Raw genomic sequence first — 8909 nt, forward strand, 5'->3', positions numbered from 1 at the left:
TATAGCAATTTGTTCAGTTTGATGGTTTGCAGGACGAGGATCCCAATGCTCACTTGGAAAATTTCTTAGAGTTTTGCGACACTTTTGAAATCAATGACGTTTCTGATGACTCTATTCGCCTTCAGTTGTTTCCCTTTTCATTGAGGAATAAGGCTAAACAGTGATTGAACTCGTTGCCACAAGGATCAATCACTACTTGGGAACAAATGATTGAAAAGTTTTTATTAAAATATTTTCCGCCAGCTAAAACAACCAAATTATGTAATGATATCTCTTCTTTTGTGCAGATGGATTTAGAAACACTCTACGATACATGGGAGAGATACAATGACCTCTTGAGAAGATGCCTTCACCATAGGTTACCACTCTGGCTATAGGTTCAAACCTTTCATAATGGCCTGAATTCTTCGACTCGACAAATGATTGACGCAGCTGCTGGCAGAACCATCAATAATAAGACACTTGAAGATGCCTATGAATTTATAGAGGAGATGCCACTGAATAACTATCAGTAGAAGTCATGAGGACAAAGCCAACGAAAACAGCTGGTGTTTATAACGTCAATTCGGTCACCATGCTCTCTAATCAAGTAGAACTCTTGAATAAGAAAATTGATGGCTTTCTTAGTTCTTCACAGGTTCGCCCAGTAATGCAGTGCAAAGCAAGTGGAGGTGGATCAAGCAATTCAGAATACCCATCCTATGGCCACAACATGGAGAACGAGCAGTTAAATGACATGGGTAATAATCCTCAATCTCAAAATAATCCTTATAGTAATACTTTACAATGCAGGTTGGAGGAACCACCCAAATTTCTCATGGGGAGGCCAAGGAAATCAGCGACCACCACCACCTCCAAGCTTCCAACAACCACCCTACCAACAAGAGAAAAAGTCGAACCTTGAGGAGATACTAACAAAATTCATCTCAGTGTTAGAAAATCGTTTTTAGAATATCGAGACAGCACTCAAAATTCAACAAGTGTTGATCTAAGGGTTCAAATCTTAGATAAGTCAGCTCGCTAAGTTGATATCTGAAAGACCATCAGGAAGCCTGCCAAGCAATACTGAATCTAACCCAAGGGAGCAACTCAACGCGATTGCCATTCAAGATGAGGAAGGGTTAGTTGCAAAACTAAGGCCAGAAACGGTGGTAAGCAAAGGTAAGAATGAGGTAGGCCAAAATGACCCAAAGCCGATGAGTAAAAAATATAAACCTCGTGTGCCATACCCCAATGCGACAAGGAAAGACCGATCAGAGGAACAATTTGGTAAATTCCTTAAACTTTTAAAGAAACTACATATTAACTTACCGTTTATTGAAGCCCTTTCGTAGATGCCAAACGCAGTCAAGTTTTTAAAGGAGCTTTTAACAAATAAATGAAAGTTGGATGAGGCATAGCATGTAGAGTTGAATACAGTTTGCTCAGCCATACTACGGAATAAGCTACCCAACAAATTGAAGGATCTAGGGAGTTTTATGATTCGTTTTTTAATTGGTAGTTTAGATGTTCATCATGCATTGGCTGACTTAGGGGCAAGCATTAATGTTATACCTTATAAAATGTTTAAACAACTAGGTCTCGGGAAACCCAAACAAACTAGGATGAGCATTCAATTGGCTGATAAAACCATTAGATTTCCTAGGGGTATCATTGAAGATATTCTTATTAAGATCGATAAATTTATATACCCAATAGACTTTGTTGTTCTAGACATGGAAGAGGATAGTAACGCACCTTTAATTTTAGGACGACCCTTTTTAGCTACTGCTAGAACCATTAGTGATGTTGGTACAGGTGAACTCACGCTTTGTGTGGGAGACGAAACAATCACCCTTTAAGCTCGTAATTCGAGTAACACATCAAAAATTAAAGGTGGTTGTATAAATCATTCTACTAGTACTGATCATGTGGTGACACCCTCTATGCAGGAAACAATTTCGAAGAATACATATGAGCCGTGTTCAAACAACAACAAAGGACCTATCTATGAAGAATTAAAGTTACAAATCGAGGAGATAGATGAATGGCGGATATAGAAATTGAGAACACCCGATAAACCGAAACTGAGCCAGTACAAGCTCAATACCTTACCAAATCAACTTAAGGTTGGAGACAAAGTACTACTAGATGCAACAGATCCTCGCATTGCCACTCTTGAACCTAATGAAGAAATTCCACTTACGGTACTCAGTATTTTCCCATATGGTACAGTCGAGGTAATTCATCCCAAATTCGACACATTTAAGGTAAACAATACCCGTCTTAAACTTTATGTTGATAAAGTTGATAGCAGGGATGAGGAGTGTAAACTCCTCGCACCACCTTGACAATGCAGAAGAGATGTAAGTCGAGCTTAGACTATAAATAAGCGATTCTCGGGAGGCAACTTGAGAACTAACAGTGTTAATTTCTTTAAAATTTTAGTTTTTAACATCTAACATACTAACCGAATCATGGAACGCAGACTTTCAAAAAACCACACAGCCAGGCACATGGGCGTGCATTACACCGTGTGAAAACAGGGCAAGATTTTTTCCCCAACACGGGTCCGATAAGTTACCACGGCCGTGTGACATGGCTGTGGGTGAAACTGCCAAAACAATACTGGTGTGAGACACGCCCGTGCTTCGAAACCGTGGTTGAAACTAAGAATGTAACACGGGCATACGACACGCCCGTGCCATCCACCCGTGGTCTACATTGTCAAAACAAACACGGGCGTGGACCCATGTTCACGGGCGTGGGAGAAGTGAAAGAAGTAAGATACGGCCGTGAGACACGACCGTGTGCACCAACACGCCCAAAGAACACGGGCGTGGGCCAAATGTCAGACGCGCCCAAATTCAAAATTCGCGAAACACACGGGCAAAAATTAGGCCACACGGGCATGTCCCGCGGTCGTGTGCCCCAAAATCTATATAAACCCCTCACTATTCATCATCTCCTTCCCCAAAAAACCCTAACCCTAGTCGCTGCAACTTCACACGCTCTACCCCTCACGCCCGTGCGCCGCCTACAACACCGATTCTGATGCCCCAAGCTCATTCTTTTTGCGTTTGTTTACTCTTTTCTCTCTATTTTCTTTAAATATGTTGCTTATTTCATGATTCCCCTGCTACATTGAACTATTTTGAATGAATATTCATAGTTAGAATATTAAAATACTCATGCTTGTTTAATAAAATTTTTTGTCATTTTAGTTACAACATTATGCTATACTCTTTCATTTTTCCTTGTTTCTATGAAATTTATGCTTACCCACATTTATTCATTCATTATTTCCATAATCCTATATCTTGATATATTTAGTGGTTTTAGTTTGTATCATCTCGTACGTAAATCTCATAAAATATTCATATTTAGCCTTGATTTTCCATACCTTTCTTGGGGCATATTGGTTGAACTTCGATTTTTCAATACAGGTACAATGTCGTCCTCACATGGTAAGAAGACCGCTATTCTCGCCTCGAAGAAGAGGAAAGGAGCAGCGTCATCCTCGGGTCCTACCACGGAGATTAGGCACCCGTTCCTCTAGGTTCCCTTGGGACCTCAAGAGGAATTATATCAGATATTACGGGCACGACCCTTAGGTGTGGGCTGTTACATTGACTGGGCCGCACTCGAACAGATTCAATTTGCTGACTTGGTCCGAGCCCTCCTAACGACTAACCCGTGGGGGCTCTTCTTTGAGATCATCGAGCCGACGTATCTCGAGTTTACATTGGAACTCTGCTCGACGTTCCATCTTCAAACCGTCATGACAAACTTCAGCGATCCTGGAACGGTCCAGTTCCGCCTTGGTGGTCTAGTACGCCAGTTGAGCGTACTCGAGTTCAGGATTACACTAGGGCTATACACGGAGGAATTCATGGATGATAATGAACTCAACACCCTCCACCGCCACATCCACTATTCCCCCTCAAAATATTGAAGGGACCTAGTCCCTGCCTCGGCCACCTACGACCCTAGCTGCTCTAAGGCATCAGGTCTCCCTCCATCCTTGAGGTATCTACACGCCATCTTGGCTCACACTCTAACAGGGAGATGAGAGAGCACCGGCGTCGTCACCACCCACAAAACTTATTTCTTATGGAGTATGGTGAATGGGCACGTCATCAACCTCACCTACTTTATTGCCCTCGCCATTTGCCACCAGACGGAGTGGCACAGGAGAGGGGTCATCTCTATTGAGCTCTATGTGACTCGACTGGCTTGGCACTTCGGGCTCCTCAACACGGCAGCCCAATCATCCTCCCTCACTCTCATCGGTCAGATGTCCCTACAGGGCATCTCGAGCATGCTTAGTATGAGGTTGATCAAAAAACGACGTGGCACCTACCTTCCTTAGTACCGCCTCGTCCAGTCCACTGAGGAGGAGGATCCAGAGGACATTACTAATGATGTCCCTCCACATCATGAGGACCCACCGTCTCAGCCACACCCCCACTTGTCCAGTTCATGTGGCGGCTTCATACGCTGGCATCTTTGAGCGCCTTACTCGATTCGAGCAGAGGTGTTTTTAGCGCTTCGATAACATAGATGCTACTCTATAGTAGATTTGTCAGCACTTTCACATCTCATCGCCACCCCCACCTCGCGAACCATCTAGCGATGAAGATGTTTAAAAACTTTTATTTATTATTTTATGTTGTTACTTTTATTCTATTTTAAGACTACTTTTTATTTTTCTTTAAGCTTATTTTTATTAGGTTTTATAATTATTATTTTACAATTTTTAATTCGGCTATTTCATTACGAGTAATTATTCTTCTTTATATATTTCCCAAAAAAGTTCATGATTCTATCACAGTTATAAAGATCTCCAAAACTCACTATTACTTAGGAACTTGGAACTCCACTGGGAAAGGTTCTCCACGACTGCCATGCCCTGCTCGACCACGACCATAGCCAACATGAGATATAATATTCTTTTGGCACAGCATTTGTGGAACCCAATCTCTACCACCACTGGAGTATCCTCCTCCACCCTTATCATTGCTTTGGCCGTTTATTCTCTATGACTCTAATTCAAGGAGTTCATTTATCATTTAGGTCGCTTCACTTCTCTCCCTATCTTATGATTATAAATCTATCTTTGTTAATATATCTTTCTTTGTACATTGAGGGCAATGTATATCTTAAGTGTGGGGGGTTTTTTATATCATCATTAAAAATCCCTGAATTTTTTCTTATTCTCACGTGAATCACTCATATCACTATTAGAATGAATTTTCATTAATTTATGATTTTTATTGATATGTCTTAAATTAAAACATAGGTATTTATGCATTGATTGTTTAAACTTTAGGACATTAGGGAATCAAGCATGATAAGTTGATTTTTGAAGAATTAAAAACTTTTAGGTTGTTTCCCTAAGTTTAGGTATTATCTTGAGTTGAAATTCACAAGTTTGAACATAAAAAAGCCATCATTTTTGAGAGATCTTGAGCCTTTAGAGCATATTTTATTTCTTTCATGCTCACTTTCATTATGAGTGCTTCAGTTTTGATTTGTTATTCTAGAACTTGCTTGATTATGCATGTCAAGACCACACCATCTGATTTGATATGTTAAGATGATAAAGACACTTAGGTTTAACCCACTTACTCCACAAAAGCCTACCTCTATAATTAACCCTTAGTGAACCCCTTTTGATCCTAACAAAGCCATTAAATAATTTACCCTCAATATTAACCCATAACCTATTATTGTTGAAATCCCCTAATTTGATCCCTATTTTTGTTGAGATTTGATTTGAACAAATTGCTTAGTTATGTTTTGTTCTTCTAAATATTTGACTTGTTCTTAAAAAAAATACTTACATACATATTAGTAGTAATTCGTCATTTTTGAGCCTGAGTGTTAATTCCATATTCTGAGAAGAAGCTCACTTGTATTCAACTGATGACTAGTTATTTTTCTAGCCAGGTATTTTTTTCAATTCAATCTCGATTCTAACATCTTCTTTCAGCTTGTGACCACACCCCTAACTAAAGCCACATTACAACCCTCTAAAATTCCTTTTTGATTGATGTATCAGCTCAATATATAGTGGTGGAGATTTGATTTTCAAGCAAGCCTATGGTAATAACTTTTCATATTGACTAATGAGTGCTTTTATTGATGTCCTTAAACATCTTGAGTGATTTGAGTGAATCTTTAGTGAGGATGTCAACTTTTGATATTTTGATCAAAGGTAATCACTTAGATAATGGGAGACACCTATGTTTTCGTGATAAAATGCTCAACTTGGAATGTTTGAAACTTTGATGTACTTTTAGTTGAATTTTCAATGTATGAGTACTTATTGATTATTTTGAGATATTATTGATAGGGATTATAAATTGAGAAGAATTTATTTTGATTATGAGTTGAGGATTTTTGCTTGAGGATAAGCAAATGCTTAAGTGTGGGGGTATTTGATAAACCGTAATTTATACATATTTTTATCCCATGCTTAGCCTATTTATGAATGGTTTCTCCTTAGATTTGGTGAATTCGATGCTCCTAATCCTTTAATTTCATGTTATATACTTAGGAGAGCATAGGAGAGTAAAAAGAGCGAGAAACGGGCCGAAAACAGAGAAAATAGACCCAAGTAGGAAATCAACACGGCTTGGACTTTCTCACACGGGCGTGTCACATGACTGTGTCCCTTTGGAAGGATTGAACCACGACTTACACGGGTATACTACACACCCGTGCCTGTTCAACAGCCTTGACCACGGGCTGGAGTAATCGTACATGGACGTGTCCCTATTGAGCCCATGTATAACCTTATTTAGAAAAGGCCAATTTTGGGGGCTCTTAGGCATTCTAAAGCCTATTTAAACACCTGAGGAGGTACTTAAAAGGGGGACGCAGAGTAGGAAGCAAGGAATTACTTAAGAAAAGCTGATTGATCCATCTCAGAAGCCGAATTCATCATCAAGACTAAAGATCTCCCCTCAAGTTCCTTCAGGAGTTTTGTGTTTTCTTATGTTTTGTTATCTTTATGCTTTTGAGATGTTTTCTTTCATAAGTATGAACTAAACCCCCTAAATACCTAAGAGGAATGAAACCTAAAACGGATCTTGTTATTATTATCTGAATTGCATGATAAATATTTGACTTGTTCTTAATTATGTGTTCTTAATTCTTGTTTTGATATTCCAGGATATTGATTCAAGTTAAGCTCTTATTTAGATGAGGAATAAACCCTGTCTAAGAGTAAATTTGTCATAATTAAGAGGAATTGATTGCACTCCTAGAGATTGAGTGATAAGATTTTGCCGGATTAGGGTAAAACCTAATAAGGGAATCCATAGATAGAGTTAATGCAATTCTAGGGTGTTAATTAGAAAGAGATTACAATTATTCAACTTAGGGTTAGACTTTATTAGTCTCGAGAGAGATAATAATATAACTTAGGGATTTCTACGGATCAAGTCAAATGAATAAATCGTCTGATTCAGAGTCAAATAACAAGTGAAGTCTAGGTGAATTTTTCCTTAGGTATTATCTTAATCAATCGAATTTTCCCAAAAGTATTTTCCCAAATTTTCTTTCTGTGGATTCTTAGTTAATAATTAGTTTAGATAACCAAACTTCTTAATTTTTAGACTAGATAATAAAAAGGAAGTAAATACTAGTACTCGTAGTTCCTTTGGGTTCGACAATCCAGTCTTGCTGAACTATACTACTATTCGATAGGTACACTTCCTTAATCGTGATAATAAGTTAGTCTCAAGAACAATTCATTCATAAATCTTTAAAACCTGTCACGAATATCACGTATCATGCATCTTGCAGTTTCTTCCAAAACAACGATGTAAACCTCGAATCTCTACCTGAAACAATAGATATAGGCACACCATGTAACTTCACAATCCGAGAAACATACAATTCAGCCAGCTTATCAAGCGAGTAATCTGTACGTATCGGAACAAAGTGAGTCGATTTAGTCAATCTATCCACAACAACCAAGATTGCATCTTTCTTACTCGGTGTCAACTGTAAACCTGATACAAAATCCATCGTGACTCTGTCCCACTTCCACTCAGGTATCATAACCGGCTAGAGTAATCCTGAAGGTATCTGATGTTCAACTTTTACTTGTTGATAGATTAAACACCTTGTAACAAAGTCAGAAAGGTCTCATTTCATATCATGCCACCAGTAGCTATTTCAAATCATTATACATCTTGGTACTACCTGGGTGAACAGATAACCGACTGCTGTGAGCTTCATTTAAAATCATTTGAATCAATTTTGAATTTCTTGGGACACATATCCAGTTTTTGAACCTCAAACAACCTTCTGCATCAATTCTGAATTCTGAATTAGCGTCAGTATCAGACTGAGCTCATTTCACTAACAATTCATTATCAACCTTCTGGGCATCACGAATTTGTTGAACAAATAGTGGTCTTGCTTTCAATTCAGCTATTATCGGACCATCATCAGACATAGCAATATGCGCATTCATTACACGCAATGAAAACAGTGATTTTCGGCTTAGAGCATCAGCAACAACATTAGCATTTCCCGGGTGATAGTCAATCACAAGCTCATAGTCTTTTAACAATTCTAACTATCAGCGTTGTCTCAAATTTAGATCTTTCTGAGTCATTAAGTATTTTAAACTTTTGTGATCAGAATAAACATGACATTTCTCATCGAACAGATAGTGGCGCCATATCTTCAATGCAAACACAATAGCTGCCAATTCTAAGTCATGTGTCGGATAGTTCTTTTCATGAGGCTTCAACTGTCGCAAGGCATAAGCTATAACTCTGCCTTCCTGCATCAAAACCCAACCCAACCATTTAAAGATGCATCACTATAGATAACGAATTCTTTACCCGATTCTGGCTAAACTAATACTGGAGCTTCGGTTAAAAGAGTTTTCAACTGATCAAAGCCTT

At 38.7% G+C, this 8909-nt stretch overlaps 1 non-coding gene across 1 annotated transcript; it reads right to left on the reverse strand.

Annotated features, from left to right (window-relative positions):
• Positions 1-254: 254 nt before the first annotated feature.
• Positions 255-361, reverse strand: LOC128281468 (small nucleolar RNA R71). Its single transcript, XR_008271681.1, has one exon. It is a non-coding gene; the product is annotated as a small nucleolar RNA R71 (small nucleolar RNA).
• Positions 362-8909: the final 8548 nt, after the last annotated feature.

The sequence above is a fragment of the Gossypium arboreum genome, chromosome 1 (genome assembly GCF_025698485.1).
Source record: "Gossypium arboreum isolate Shixiya-1 chromosome 1, ASM2569848v2, whole genome shotgun sequence".
In the NCBI taxonomy this organism is placed as follows: Eukaryota; Viridiplantae; Streptophyta; class Magnoliopsida; order Malvales; family Malvaceae; genus Gossypium; species Gossypium arboreum.